The sequence below is a fragment of the Cryptomeria japonica genome, chromosome 8, assembly GCF_030272615.1.
Source record: "Cryptomeria japonica chromosome 8, Sugi_1.0, whole genome shotgun sequence".
NCBI lineage: Eukaryota > Viridiplantae > Streptophyta > Pinopsida > Cupressales > Cupressaceae > Cryptomeria > Cryptomeria japonica.
This window is the reverse complement of record NC_081412.1, coordinates 335,238,525-335,255,218: the sequence shown is the minus strand read 5'-3', so window position 1 is coordinate 335,255,218 and position 16,694 is coordinate 335,238,525.

Here is a 16,694-nt window from a genome sequence, read left to right as displayed (position 1 = left end):
AAACTTTTCCCTTTAGCTATCCTATGTGAGCATATCGGTTAATAGATTCAACCCAGTGCAGACTTATCGATTAGTAGGGAGACCAATACAAATGCAATCACACAAGGGACATCTGTGAGATTTTGCCAAGATCAAGAGCTCAATGAAATGTACAAAATAGAGACACAATATAGGACAAGAATAAATTGTATTCTCATCAATAGAAAATGATCAATAGTTCAAATTACATACAATGTAGATGAACCTGCTTATATAGGCAAGGCTAGGGATATGTGAGCACACAAACATGGCATGTGGCTCAATAAGAAACAAGGGTAGGTAGGAAATAGGTGTGGGTAGGTAGGAGAAATAATATAATAGTCCACATGAGGTGGATCACCCACTGAATGTGGAGTGTAACAACAAGATCAACACCATAAAAGGTGGAAATTCTCCTACACACACTATCCCAATGTGGCACAAACACCCAAGTGTCTCATGTCCAAACTACAATGAGATGCATTTCCTAAGTAAACTTAAGTAAGTGTAATAATATCCAAGATGAATAATTATTTACACCAACACCCCCCCTTAAGTGCAACTTAGGGGAATGCACTTAAGTCGACAATGCAACTAAGCAATGCAAGATGGGTCCCGGCTACTAGGCCATGTTAGGTACCCATGTACAAATGCATGAAAACCAATGTAATGAAATCTCTCACAAAGTGGAGAAAGAGAGAAAAACCCAATGGAAAAAAACCCTCCCCCAAAAGAGAGATGAAAACTAGATACAAAGAACTCTCATAGAAGTATGTGAAGGACAAAACCCCATGTGAGGAAAAAGTCCCCCCCATATGAGAGAGGAAGAGAAGATAGGAAGCCCACCCTCAATGTGGAATCTACACCAATGATAGAAGCTCAATGTATGAAGAAATTGCTCCACGAACGTTGAACAACATTCCTCCCCTTAGGAAGAAACAAAACCAAAGATGTGTCCATGAAGTCTCCCCAATCATGAAGGGAAGATGTATGAAGAAAACTCATGATGAAAGGAATCTCTGAAAACTGCTCAAGTGTCCCCATGTCGATGTTGAAAGATACCCCCTCCAAAGGTGGTAAACTATGCCACACTGCTGAAAAAGGCACTCCAAGATCTAGTGGAGATGGATGTAGAACATGTCCCAAAGACTCACATGTCTCTTCAAAAGATAAAGAGACCTCCTCCAACTGCTGTACATAAGTATCCACAATCATGTCAACCTCGAAAGAATGATCATGTAGAGAATGAACAAGAGGGTCATAGTGTTCCCTCACAACAATCGAAGAAGTATCATCTTCATCAAAGAGAAGATGAATGTCATCAATGATGTCTCCCAAATCTGCAATGTAGGATTCCATAAACAAACCTGCAATGTTTGTCAAGTAACCATCCCATGAATCTGAAGTTGGAAGACAATGAATATCCTGCTAAACTGAATCACATGAAGGCAAAATTGTCGCACTATCTGCATCATCAGGTGCAATAGGTGATGTGATGAAATACAAGGCTCAAGAACAGATTCACATGTGAGAATCCCCATGCTCAAGTGCCCAAAGTTCTCCTCAAAAACTGAACCATCACAAGAAGTGTGATCATCATGTGTAGAATCATCAAATGTGAAATCATCATCATCAACAAAATCTGAAAAGGAGTATAACCGTGATGCATGATCAACCACCCCAGTCGCAATGATAGCTCTAGTCTCCAAGTCTTTAATGAAAACTGACTAAGGTGTGAACTCCACAACTCTCTTAGTTGCGCCATGTGTGATTTGATAGATGGAAAGGAGATTGTTTGTCAAGTGGGGTACACACAACACATCATTGAAGGAGTTTTCCCCAATGTCAATAGATCCTTTCCCAATCACATCCATGTATGTATGATTGCCCATCAAAATCTGTGGCATGGTGCAAGGCTCATATATAGAGAACATAGACTGTGAAGATGCCATATGATGAGAAGCCCCTGAATCTAGAAGCCATCTCTCTGAATCATGACTGATAGTAGCACATAGAGCTTTTCCTTTTCTTGTCCCAAAAGAGTGAGTCTTCCCACTTGTAGAAGCCATGAATGCTTGCCCTTTTCCTTTTGAATGTGAGGAAGTGGAAGTTGATGAATCATCCTTCTTGTAGACATTAGGCAAATCAATGTTATGCTTTTTGATGATATGTGTGAGCTCATCAATCTTCTTAGAATGGCAACGACGCTCCTCATGACTAAAATTTTTACAATAGGCACAAGTAGGTTTCTCCCTCTTTGGTGAATTATCCCTCTTGAAAGAGGATGTATCTCCTTGTTGTGGAGAGGATGATGCTTTGTCCTTAGGCTTTGATTGCCATTTTTTCTTGTTTGAGTTGTCCTTCCTTGGTTTCCTTTGTTCCCTTGATTTTTCATTAATGCTTGAGACTTAGAGGCCTTAAGAATGCCCATGCTTATCAACTTAGTTTGTTCCATCATCAACATTTCACTGAAAGCATCAAAAGTAGGCATTGTGTAGCTTGAACCCATTGTCATCCTATGGGTTCGGAAACTAGAAACAAATGCTACATATTCTTGTGGAAGCTTGCCTATCAAGTTGAAGATCAATTGAGTATCCTTCTTATCAATGCCACAATCTTTGAGTTGTGCCCTCAACTCATTTGCCTTAGTGATATAATCTTGTATAGTATCAAAGTTCTTTGGATCTAACATGGTGAGATCACTATCAATTTGATATCCCCTAATCTCATCAACTTGACCATACAAGTCTTGAAACTTTTGCCAAGCATCCTTGATTAGATTACACTTGTCAATATGAAAAAAGAGATCCTTTGATACATACTTTCTTAAGGTACCAATTGCCATGATATTTTTAGTGAGCCAATCCAAGTGACCAACTGGATCAACCTTAGGATCAGCGGGAGCAACAATAGTTCCATCAATGTAATGAGTGAGTCCTTTTTCCATAAGTTTACTCCATGCATCAATTTTCCAAGTAGCATAATTATGAGGAGTTAAGAGAGGAAACTTAGAAGAACCCATAGCAGCAAAAAGGAAGGAACACAAGAGCACAAAAGCACAAGAGACACCCCCCCCCCCCCCCCAAATTCACTCAATCAACGTACCCCCCCAAAAATGATGATTTTGGCACTTTATATGTAGTGCGTGTACAATATGCCACTTGCAAACAATGGCAAGGTGGACTTCTTATTTTGTTTTACAACTGTCCCAATAGGCTGATAACTACAAAGCAAAAGATCAGAAAGATAGATCTATGCAATACAAATGCCAAATTGGCCAAATAAGACCATATGATAAAAGTACAATTTCTACCCATAATTGTTGCAAACTGATAGCATATTCTAAGAGTAGACAAAAAATAATACACTTTCAAAAAAAATGGCACCTGAAAAGGAGTTTGTATGAGCCTGAACGGAGACCTAGAAGTTGCAGAAACGGGGATTGGACAGGTACAGTCACCAAAAATTAAGAATTCTAAAAACTCTGTCCATCAAAATCAGAAAATAATTCTACCACGTGAAAGTACACAAAATTCTAGCCCATTTCAAAACAAATTGCACCAAAAAAGGAGCAAAAATGAGCAAGATATGCCATTTGAAGTTGAACTGCAAAATCAAAAAGCTCAATGAGAGGGGCCTGCAAAATTTTTGAAAAAATAATGACGTCAGCAGACTGCAGGGTTAAATTTGATGGTCGTATGACCATCGCCAAAACTTCATGGCTGACTGGGTGCTGACGTGGCGCGATCTGGTTGGCCGAAAAAAATAATGTGGTTGATGACGTGTCAGTGTGATGTGTCCACGGGCTAGTGACCTCCTGCCACGTGGTGGGTGTGGATTCGTTGGGTTACCTGTGAAGTCCGCGTGGCGGAGGAGGTGGCGGCAGTGCAGGGCTGTCGGAGGGCCAGCGGGAGGTACCAACGGTGAGGTACCGACAGGAGGCTGGGTGCCGGTGGCGATGGCGGGGCCGACGGGAGGCGCGGGTCGGGGGGGCAGGTCCACCTGGGCGGTGGCGGCAGTGCAGGGCCGGCAGGAGGTACCGGCGGCGAGGTACCAGTGGGAGGCTGGGTGCCGGTGGGGGCAGCGCGGCAAACTGGAGGCGCGGGTCGGTAGGGCGGCACGGCAGGGAGGCGCGGTGGGAGGCTGCACGATGGCACGACGGCTGTAGCTGAGGGAGCTGAGGCGCACGGGAGGCTGCGGCGAGACTGAGGCGCAGCGGCTGCAAGCTGGGCGGATGGGGCGGCGCGGCAAGACATTGCACAACGGCGGAGGGCCCACTGGAGTAGCATCGGAGCAGCGGTGTTCGGCTAGGAGGCCGCTGGAGGAGACCGTCGGGAGGAGGAGCCGTCGAGAGGGACGGTCGTTGGCGGAGAGCCCACTGGAGCAACGGGAAGGCGACATCCGTAGCGCCTGCAGATTTGCAGAGAACGGCAGGTCACGGGGGGTCTGCGGACCCCCTAAAACAAAAAAAAAAATGATTTTTTTTTGAAAATTTTTTTTTGAATTTTGTTTTGAAATTTAATTTTTTCGAAAAAAAATTTCCAAAAATTTTTGTTATTGATTTTTTTTTTCAATTTTTTTTTCTTCAGAAAAAACTAAATTTTTTTTTTGAAATTTGTACAATAATAGCAAAATTGGCGAAAAATTTTTTCTCACCAAAATAGGCTGACTTTATAACCAAAATTCATGGAAATGGCCTTCTGGACACAATGGCAGGGTCGGATCTGGTCTAGGATGCCTCCAAAAGATGTTGCTCCTCAGATCTGCCTCTTGATGTCGCAATAATGTTTCTTCAAGACGAATCAATGACGCTCTAATGGCTCTGATACCATGTGAGATTTTGCCAAGATCAAGAGCTCAATGAAATGTACAAAATAGAGACACAATATAGGACAAGAATAGACTGTATTCTCATCAATAGAAAATGATCAATAGTTCAAATTACATACAATGTAGATGAACCTGCTTATATAGGCAAGGTTAGGGATATGTGAGCACACAAACATGACATGTGGCTCAATAAGAAACAAGGGTAGGTAGGAAATAGGTGTGGGTAGGTAGGAGAAATAATATAATAGTCCACATGAGGTGGATCACCCACTGAATGTGGAGTGTAACAACAAGATCAACACCATAAAAGGTGGAAATTCTCCTACACACACTATCCCAATGTGGCACAAACACCCAAGTGTCTCATACCCAAACTACTATGAGATGCATTTCCTAAGTAAACTTAAGTAAGTGTAATTATATCCAAGATGAATAATTATTTACACCAACAACATAACACCAATATATACGAGTAAAACCCAAGATGGGAAAAACCCCGATGAGAAATGCTGCTGGAGTCTACTGCTCCAATCTAGCCTCACAATGAAAAACTTTGTTACAATGTTTAGGGCACCAACCCAAGGAGATACAACCCTTTATTTAGAGCACCAACCCAAGGAGCACCAACCCCTACTATTTTAGGGCACCAACCCAAGGAGAAACAACCCCTGCACCAAGATACAACTCAGTGTTCACAATAAAACATCAATTATAAAAGTAGTTGTCTTGTTACAAGTGAATCTTGTAACCATTTCATATACCTTACTTTGTCAATGAGATACCTTCTCCACTACACTGACTCACTCTTTTGTTGCTCTCATTCATTGCTTTGCTTGCCAGTAAACTCTACCGATTCACCTCTCTTCTGTTATGTTCTCATTGAATCTCCTCCTCACTGCTCAACGCTTCACTGGTACTACACTCTATCGGTTCTATGTCTGCCTACTCTGCAGCTTCCTTCACCTCTGCTCTATCCGTATGGACACTACTGGTTCTGCTCTTCACTCTCCCTCTTTTCTCAAATACTCATTAAGCACTTGGCTGATTTGCTCTCACATGCAGAAGTAATACTCAATCACTTCGCAGTAGCACTATCCTCTTCTCTTCAGCAGCAACTTAATTATGTCTTTGGCCTGCATATTTATAGACTGATTTTCCCATCAAAACCCAATTCAAAATCTGGGCAGTTAGGGTTTCATCATCACCCTTGAGGCAAACCAAATCCAGTCAGATCTTCTGCAATCTGATCTCCCAGACAACCAATTGTACAACTCTGCCACTAATGCGCCTTCCAATACACGTTTTCCAAATGTAGTAAACATGGTCATGTATCTTGACTTGCCTCTATCAAAACACCATTAATGTTTCTATTGTTTCCTCTTCGAGGTCTTCTCATAGTCTGATCTTCTTGCTTCAATCCAGGCGCCAACAACTCCCTGATTCTTCTCTGTCATTCATTCTTCCTCGAGCCACACTTCTCTGATCCGATTCATAAATCATGAGATCCATATTCAATACACACCTGTAGAAATACCTATCTCTACATAGGACTTCACCAATCTCTGCGAGCTTGCCACCTTGACTCCAAGTGACATCCATGTCGACCAACTGCCAACAAGAATCTTCATGTTGGTCCAGATAGGATCACCAACCAAAAAATCTACCGGTTCCTCTTTCCTGCCGGTTTTCTAACCCTGGTGGTATCTCTCATTCTACCGGTTAACTCCTCATGTCTACACTTGTTGAAGTGTCGGTGGAGCACCTAAACAAGTCTTTAGACATGTCTATCCCAAGCATGCACATTACCACAAGGTTGGGGGGGGACATCTGCATCTGCACCTTGCTCATATTTATGGTGGACTTACATACTGACAAGCACTCTTCATCAATACTGGCATCTCAACATGCCTTCTCAGTCAATCCAGTGCATATCCCTGATTTCATGCACTTAATGCACACCTCTTCTTTCTTATCTCAAAAAACTATGATGCACACAATGCATGATAGGAGATAAGTTCCATTTACCAGTGGAGTAGCACCTTATCTTCTGCATCATGCAATGTACTCATGTGACTTCCCTGTTTGTGCAACATATCTTTAAATAGGCACATGTCATCCGGTGTGGGCACATTTACTATCAGTCATTGCTTCTCATGATGACTACATATTCATCAAGTGGGAGTCTTGTTGTCCTGCAACCTTACAGCATACCTGTGATTTGTTCATTCTTCTCCTCTAGTGTTGATGTGATTTAGGTAACATTCTACCTCTTCATCACAAACAACATCTAAGCACCTTTCTCATCCTGCTTGTATATTGGTCATGACCTTTACAGGCTGACAACCACTCATTTGGTTGATCTGACTTCCCCACGTCAACACATCACTTACTAGTTGACATCCTTTCTTTATCAGAGATGTATTGTATCGGTACTGATCACCTTACCATTCCATCCACACAAGTCAGGCACCAACTTGTGTACCAGTGACTCCCAAGGTCATCTTCCTTACCTTACCGGTGTTCTGCAACACAAGGTGATATCAAAGATATCTCAACCTATACTCCTCCTTAACAGTGTTGCACATACATCTCTCATACCAATAGTCATCCCATACCGATTGACATCAATGACAACCCAATGTCAATAATCTCCCCCTTTGGCATTGATGTTGGCATTGATGTAAACTCATGTAGTATCCGACATACTACATAATCCTTCTCCCCCTTTCACTGATCTATGGATTCTCATCACATGTAGTATGTAGTATACTACATAATCTTTCTCCCCCTTTGACAACAATGGCAAAGGGCACTATCAGAGTATCATTCCTCCTTGTATTTACCAGGCACTGACATAAATCTTTCTCCCTCTTTTCTTTACCGGATGTCTCTCATTCTTTGATACTAATTGTTACATTTTGTTGCATTTTCTCAAGTCACAGCACTTGAGATGGAGGACTCAACTATCAACTACTAGTCAACCTGCATCACCTCCTGTTTGATCCCAAAATTCTTTAGGAATCAAATGTGATTGTACTACCAATACAACTAGCCAACTGACAAGTAGGAATTAAATGTGATTGTACAATGAATACAACCAACCGCATGATAGGTAGATACCCCTTGCAATGAGATTCACCTGGGTATTCCTACTATGACTTTTCATCATCTGCAGTTTTGGGCAGTCAGTGTACTTACTCTTCTAAGTTCAAGCATCCCAGCTTTGCGTCATAGCCACTTGAACTCCCCCTGAGTCATAGATCTTAGTTCCTTATCTCCAGTGAGGTCCAATATCGGGGATCCAATTATCTTCATATTGGTTGAGTTATGCAATTGTGATCATCTGATGATCTTTCAGTTCCATTATATCCACCATAGCCTATGACATGATCCTGGATGAACACAATGCCATACAATTTCATCATCAAGTCATAATTCTAACCGTTTAGCCCAAAAATATGCATGTTTGCATGATCAACCATCGGTCCAACATATGTCATTCAGGTTATTTCCAATACCACCTGAGACATGAACTCCACATTCCATGCTACCGGGGATAATGCAATTATTTCCAACTTTATTGTCTTTCATAACCTACAAGTACCTATTGGCATCTATGTCAGTAACATCCTACACATACTGGTTAACATCTGATACCAATTGTTAACCTCCACTTATTGACACATGCAGTAGTGATCCAACACTGATCTGTAGGTGTCTAGTTAAGGTAGCCTCTACAAAGACTTATCATATCATTTCCATCCTTCATAGCGGCAACAACATATTCTTCCATGTTGCCTTCTTCGTTGAGGGGGTGAAAGATAGATTCAATGTGCTACTCCCCCTAAGATCCTACATCTCCTTTAGGCCTTAGGAGATATCACCTGTGCAATGGGTGCACGGTGTTGGTCCATGGTCTTCTTCCTCCATACCTGCATGATCTCATTCTTCTTCCCATTTTCAGCTTTGGGAGCAGGTCTTTCCTTATTCTGCTGATGAGTCCTTCCATTTCCTTATTCTCCATCACATCCAAAAGTAGTGCTATAGTAGCACATAGTATTCATCCCAACTTCATGACATGGGAATCTCTTGACATACCGGTTTGACCATCTTCTTCCAGTCATGTTGTTGTGACTAGCAACCAAAACCGGTGGACATCTTTCTCCTATAGGGACATTTCTCCTTTGGTTCCATGCAGGTCTTTGACTTCCATATGCTCTGTATTCACCTTTCTGCAGAGCATAGTTATACCGGCCACCATGTGACTGCAGGTTCCTCTTCCTGCACTCAAACTCTCTATGGCCAAATCCATTGTAGTTCTGACAGACAACATTTGCATAACCGGGAGAGGGGACATGCATGTATCTACTCCTGGATACATTTTTCTCAGATGCATGATGTCCATGAGATCCTATATTATTCTTTCTAGATCTCTTTATGCATTCCCATGCCCTACTGACATAAGCATTACATGTAATACAGTAACCGGTAAAGGATGGCATATGACTTAAAAATTTATTTTGCCATGCATGGGGAGATCTTACCGGTTTGGCATCTCCATTTCTGCTTCTCTGAGAATGGATCCTTGGTTGTCCATTCTGTGTAGCTCTTCCATTTGGTCTCTTCTTCTCCCACACTTGCTTTGCCCTATGGTAGCATTTTTATGTCCTTTGTCGGTAGGAGGTCTTCTTTGTTGCTTCCTCATTTTCTTGCTTCCAGTGAAGCTGTCTTCTCCCATCTTCCCTTTACCTTTTGGATCTGCATTGTTCCTCCTTCGTGCAGCACTAGTCTTCATTCTTGTCTCCAAGTCTTTAGTGATTGTTCTTAGGTCAACCTTCCTCTGGGGAGCATTTCTGACTGTGAAGGTCTGTCCCTTGTTCTCTCCATTTGAGGAGACAAACTTAATGTCATTGTGGGGGACATTCTTGTTGGTGGATCATTCACTAGCACCACTTCCTAATCCTTCAGTGTCCTTGGCATGCTTCTTCTTCTTCAACATTTTGTCCAAGGCATCACTACTGCCATCAAACCAGATTCTTACCTTGAGCTCATCCTGACATTTCTCAAGGTCATTTTGGAGAGTCTCCATTTCTCCAAGCAGCTTCTGATATACTTTATCTTTAATTTCTAGCCTGGATACTATATCTTCACACTGGCACACTTTGGTGTTCTTTGCCCAAGACTTCAACTCTGAGATGCATTTCTCAAATTCCTCAAGATATTTTGTCAGCCGATTCTGCTCTACTATAGCAGCATTCTTGAATAGCTTGTATTCATTTCTCAAGTTCTCCCTTTCACTTACCTTGGAGTCCAAGACTGATTTCAAATCATCAGTCAATATTTTTGTCTCTTCTAGTTGAGAGGTCAATAGGCCAACCTTTTGGTTTGACACATCAAGGCAGATTCTCAACTAACTGCAATCCTCATGAACTGATCTTTTGTAGATTTTAAAATCATTTCTAACATTTTGAAGCTCATCTAGAGCACTTTCCAGTTCACACTCAAGATCTACTTCTGCATCTTCCTCGTCTTCTCCTTCACTATCAAATAGATCTTGATGACTAGATCTATCTGTCTTGTCTCCTTCTCCCTCATCATCACTGCCAAACACATCTTGTCAGTGGGATCTATTTTCCTTATCACTTTCAGATGTGTGCACCTCATCTTTAGATCCTTGAGCCATGAGGAGGTGGGTTGCTTCTTCATCAATCCTGCAACTGCTAGTGGATCTGCCTTCATCATGTGCACATGTATCTACTACATTGTTCTTATCACTTCCACACACTAATCTAGTGGTACAGAGTTCATTTACATAGAGCTTCCTTAGTCTATCCCATAGACTCTTTTTTGATTTACACTTATCCACCTATGAGGAGACATCACTAGTGAGCCCACTGAATATGGCCTTCATGGTTTCTTCATTGCACAAGAAACTTCTTTCTTCTTCAGATCTAGTGGGAGGACTGACATTCCTAGGGAGACCATTGATAACCAACATCCATACGTCAAACCCTAGAGAGGATAGGAAGACTTCCATTCTACAACTCCAAATATAATAGTTTGAACCATCAAACACATGAGCAAGGATTGAAACTAAACAAACCATTGTGTCCTTGATCTAGAATCTACCCAAGCTAGAGAAAGCTCGTCTAGCTGGGAACCTAGGCTCTGATACCAATTGTTAAACACAATGTACCACTTAGAGGGGGGTGAATCAGTGGTTCTCAAACTTTTCCCTTTAGTTACCCTATGTGAGCATACCGATTAATAGAGCTAACCCAATGCAGACTTATCGATTAGTAGGAGACCAATACAAATGCAGTCACACAAGGGACATCACATAACACCAATATATATGAGGAAAAACCAAGATGGGAAAAACCTCGGTGAGAAATGTTGCTAGAGTCTATTGCTCCAATCTAGCCTCACAATGAAAAACTATGTTACAATATTTAGGGCACCAACCCAAGGAGATACAACCCCTGATTTAGGGCACCAACCCAAGGAGCATGAACCCCTGTTGTTTTAGGGCACCAACCCAAGGAGAAACAACCCCTGCACCGAGCTACAACTCAGTGTTCACAATAAAAACATCAATTACAAAAGTAGTTGTCTTGTTACAAGTGAATCTTGTAACCATTTCATATACCTTACTTTGTCAGTGAGATACCTTCTCTTCTACACTAACTCACTCTTCTGTTGCTCTCATTTGCTGCTTTTCTTGTCGGTAAACTCTACCGATTCACCTCTCTTCTGTTCTGTTCTTACTGAATCTCCTCCTCACTGCTCACCTCTTCACCGGTACTATACTACCGGTTCTTCTCTTCACTCTCTCTTTTTTCTCAGATACTCGTTGACCACTTGGTTGATTTTCTCTCACATGCAGAAGTAATACTCAATCACTTCACAGTAGCACTATCCTCTTCTCTTCAGCAACAACTTATGTCTTTGGCCTGCATATTTATAGACTAGTTATCCTGCCAAAAGCCAATTCAAAATATGGGTTGTTAGGGTTTCCTCATCACCCTCGAGGCAAACCAAATCCAATCAAATCTTCTCTGATTTGATCTCTCAGATAGCCAATTGTACAACTCCACCAATAATGTGCCTTCCAATACACATTTTCCAAATGTAGAAAACACGGTCATGTATATTGACCTGCCTCTGTCAAAACGTCATTAATGTTTTTGTTGTTTCCTACTCGAGGTCTTCTCACAATCTGATCTTCTTGCTTTGATCTAGGTGCCAACAACTCCCTGATTCTTCTCTATCGTTCATTCTTCCTCGAGCTACACTTCTCTGATCCGATCCATAAATCATGGGATCCATATTCAATGCACACCTATAGAAATACCTATCTCTACACGACACTTCACCAATCTCTACAAGATTTCCACCTTGACTCCAAGTGGCGTCCATGTCAACCAACTGCCAACAAGACTCTTCATGTCGGTCCAGATAGGATCACCGACCAAATACTCTATCGGTTCCTCTTTCCTGCTGATTTTCTAACCCTGTCGATATCTCTCATTCTACCAATTAACTCCTCATGTTTGCACTTGTTGAACTATCGATGGAACACCTAAACCGGTCTTCAGACATGTCTATCCCAAGCATGCACATTCCCACAAGGTGGTGGGGGACATCTGCATCTGCACCTTGCTCATATTTCTGGTGGACTCACATACTGACAAGCACTCTTCATCTATACTGGCATCTCAACATGCCTTCTCAGTCAATCCAGTGCATATCTTCAAACATACACATGTGATTTGGTGTGGGCACATTCACTGTTATTCATTGCTTCTCATGATGACTGCATCTTCATCAGGTGGGATTCCTGTTGTCCTACAACCTTACATCATACCTATGATCTGTTCATTCTTCTCCTCAAGTGTTGATGTGATTTAGGTAACATTATTCCTCTTCATTACAAACAACATCCAAGAACCTTGCTCATTCTACTTGTACACTGGTCGTGAGCTTTGCAGGCTGACAACCACTCACTTGGTTGATTTGACTTCCCCATGTCAACACATCACTTACCAGTTGACATCCTTTCTTTACCGGTGATGTACTGTACTAGTACCGATCACCTTACCATTCCATCCACACAAGTCAGGCACCAACTTGTGTACCAGTGACTCCCAAGGTCATCTTCCTTACCTTATCGGTGTTCTGCAACACAAGGTGATATCAAAGATATCTCAACCTGTACTCCTCCTTAACAGTGTTGCACATACATCTCTCATACCAGTAGTCATCCCATACCGGTTGACATCAATGACAACCCAATGCCAACATATTTTAACCACGAGACCTAAAAGCATAAGTCACAAAGACCGTTCAGTGACCTCCGTGAGCTCTTCATTCATGATGCACGCAAGTCATGGACAACATTGTAGTGTTCTATCATCGTATATGGATGAGATGTAGAAGCCATACCAAAAGGTATGAAAGAAACATGATGCTCGGGTTTATATGTTTTAACACTATATAAAATATAGAATAACAATAAACAAAATAAACAACACTAACAAGGATAAAAAGAGGATTAAAAGAGAAGCTCATAGAACTATAGAAAATTAAGCTTCTACCTAGTACAACCCCTTTTCAATGAACTACAAATAAAATACACAACGACAATATGTTGGGGCTTAATTAAGAGGTCTACCATAGTCAAGCCCTCGCTTTGGTGTTTCTACCTCCATAGACAACCAAGATAGATAAAAGATATGTAATAAAAGAAGAAAGACAATTGATATGCTACACAAAGATATGATAATGATAGATATAACAAACAAGAGCGAAGAAACTCTCATTCAACACTAGGAAAGCGGAAGCCTGCTAGAGTGGATGACCACAAGATGCTTGAACACATGAAGCTACAATAATAGTGGATGAAAGTGACAAAAAAGTGCAACAATTATGAGCAAAAGCATAATCAAAACTACTAAGAAAGAGAGTGTATATTACAACAAAGAACACAAATAATCAAGAGAACCAAGAACAAATTTACAAGAGTGATTAGAAAGCCAAAATGAAGCAAAAAAGGGAATATAAACAACCTAGAAAGGAATGTTGGTGGATGTGGAAGGAGGCGTTACACTATTGAAAAATAGCAAGTGTAACGCTCCGATGACCACTTTTGGACTTTAAATTTGCAGGACACTAGCACAGTGCACAGTTGTTCCCAAGCCAGATAGTCAACATAGTAGAGAAAGAGCACAAAAAGGGTGACAAGACAAGACAAGTGGGCAAGTGGATAACATGGAAGCCAAGGGAAATCTCCAAGTCGTCTTAAAGTGGAGGCATTTATGTGGAATTGTATGGAGTGCAATTTATAATGTTACAAATTTGAACACATTCTCCTACAAATTTGCAGCCTGAAGGTTGAAAGGTAGAAGATAGAAAGGCAATTAAGGAATATTTATTATTCAAGGACAACATGTAAAGGTAGTTCTTATCACCATGGAAGTGACAATAAAGGGTACTATAGCAGTTGGAAAGCTTGTAGGAGATTTTCAGGCAACAATATAGGGAAAAGACCTTTGAAACGGTCAAACATCATTTTATTCAATGTCAACTAAGTTTTTTTGTTTTTATAGAGTCAAATAAGAAAATGACTCTTCCAACACCTTAAGGATAAGTTTTGACCTAACAGCCAATGTAAAACACATGTCATTTGTCCCTCATAACTTGTTGATTACTAGGAATCTATGAAACAACATAAGTATACGCCTAGGGTCAGATTTTAGTTAGTTATTGCTATTCAGACAAAAACATTATAATTGGAAAAATTCATTTCTTTCCAAGTTTTACAAGTATTGTAACCCATTTTTTAGAATCAAAACATATTTTTTAAGTTTGTATGCAGTTTTGCAAGAACCTTATATCAATAAACATTTCTTGTCATTTCTAATTTGTATTTTGTGAGCAAATCATGAGGGCTTCACTTAGAGAACCTAGGCTATAACATGTGTGTTCATGGCATACTAAATCATCCCCCTATTTTCAAAAAATATTGCCCTAAAATCCTTTTTTGTCAGCCCCTCCCAATAGACAACCCAAATTAAAAACCCCCCTATTTTGACCATATATTATATTTTTCATAGCTCGGTTAGAAAACCCCCTATTTTCACTAGATAGGCAATATATTGAACTTATTTTTTTAGATATTAAACCCCCCAATATGAATGCACATGATATAATATTGCCTAGAAAGTGAAGCCCCTATGGTACAAATAAGGATGATAGATATAGTTTTTGTGATGTTGTATTCATTCCTTGAATCTTGTGTCTCATTCTCAACCCCTTCATATAGAAACAAACATATTTTGTGCAGGTCATAAGTTGTGCCATTGGTTAAAACAACATTTTTGCTTTGAAAACATGATTTCCTTCATAATGGTGTTGAGTTCCAACTTTCTTATGAAACACTAATGAATAAATATAATAAAAACCCGAGTTGCACATATCATATTTTGTTGATTAAACTTATTCTATGTCTAAAGCAACACTATAAATTTGCAATCATTTTTATTTGGTGCATCACTCCATGTAGTCTTAGGTTTGATTCCAAACCGTATCCTTTCTCTTTTAGTTTAGTTTAGTTCTATGAAAAGCTCCAAGGGAATAAACCCTCTCTAGAGCTTGTTCTCAACAATTAGAGACCACACTTTGTGAGACCATCCCATGTTTCACTACATTGTCAAGTTGATAGCTTAGCAAGTGTGAAAACCTTAGTGATAACAAGAAAATTAAAGAAGAATTTAGTCATCCCACCTATAAAGGAAAACATGGTTTCCACAACCAATAATTTTGAGAGAAGTGTCATATCTTAAGAAGATCCTTCTACATCATATCTCTTTTACTCAACAAACCACTCCCTATGGGAATTTGTGTAAATATGCACCAAAGCTAATCAACCATGTATTCTTAAGTATTTTTGTGGCAAGAGCTATATAACATACACATCGCTAGTGTCATTATTAGAGGTTCTCAAGCTGAAAAAAAATCTCAAATTCCTTGGCCTACTTCTTGAAGTCCTTCCTAACACATTGGCCTTGACATAGCTCCAACACATGACTTTAGATCTACTAGAAGAATTAGATCTCTCCTTAGCTCTAGGTCATCTATCATTCTTCTTTCTATTCACCTCATCCTCAACATAGTATCTAGTGTCAAAAAATATTTGATAGATTCCAACAAGTTCACCAACTTCTTTTGTGGGTTCTTATCAGTGGTTTCTCTTTATACAATTAAGAGAATAAAGTTGAATTAAAATCTATTTCCTTTCTATCAATTAAAGGGAATCTAACTCAAAAATACTACCATAAATCTCTATTAATGATCAAATCATCCATCTTGAGCTTCCAAAGCTCAAAATTATTTCCATTAAACTTCTCAAATTCCATTCTAGGTGTACCTACTATATCTATCACTAAAACACATGATACACTAAAAGAATCTTTTTGAAATAAATATAACTCACTCCTTCCATGGATATGTCCAATTTGAAAGGTTGAAATAACAAATGAAAGAAAAGTATAACAATTACTATATACTCCAATTAGGAGAGAAATACAAGTATTATAGTTCTAATTGTATTTTAATAGAGTAATGATAATAGTTAAATGTTAAGAAATGAAGATGAGAAGAAGCATAGGAACATAATACAATGCTTCAATCTCGATGCTTCATAAGAGCACTATATTGCGAATTAAGAAAATCTAACATAAAACTAAACATACTCAATCTCCATATGAATCCCTCAATATGTAGACAATAGAGAATTAGGAAGAAATCAATTATTTCCCAAAGTCATGAGATAAAACCAAGCCAAA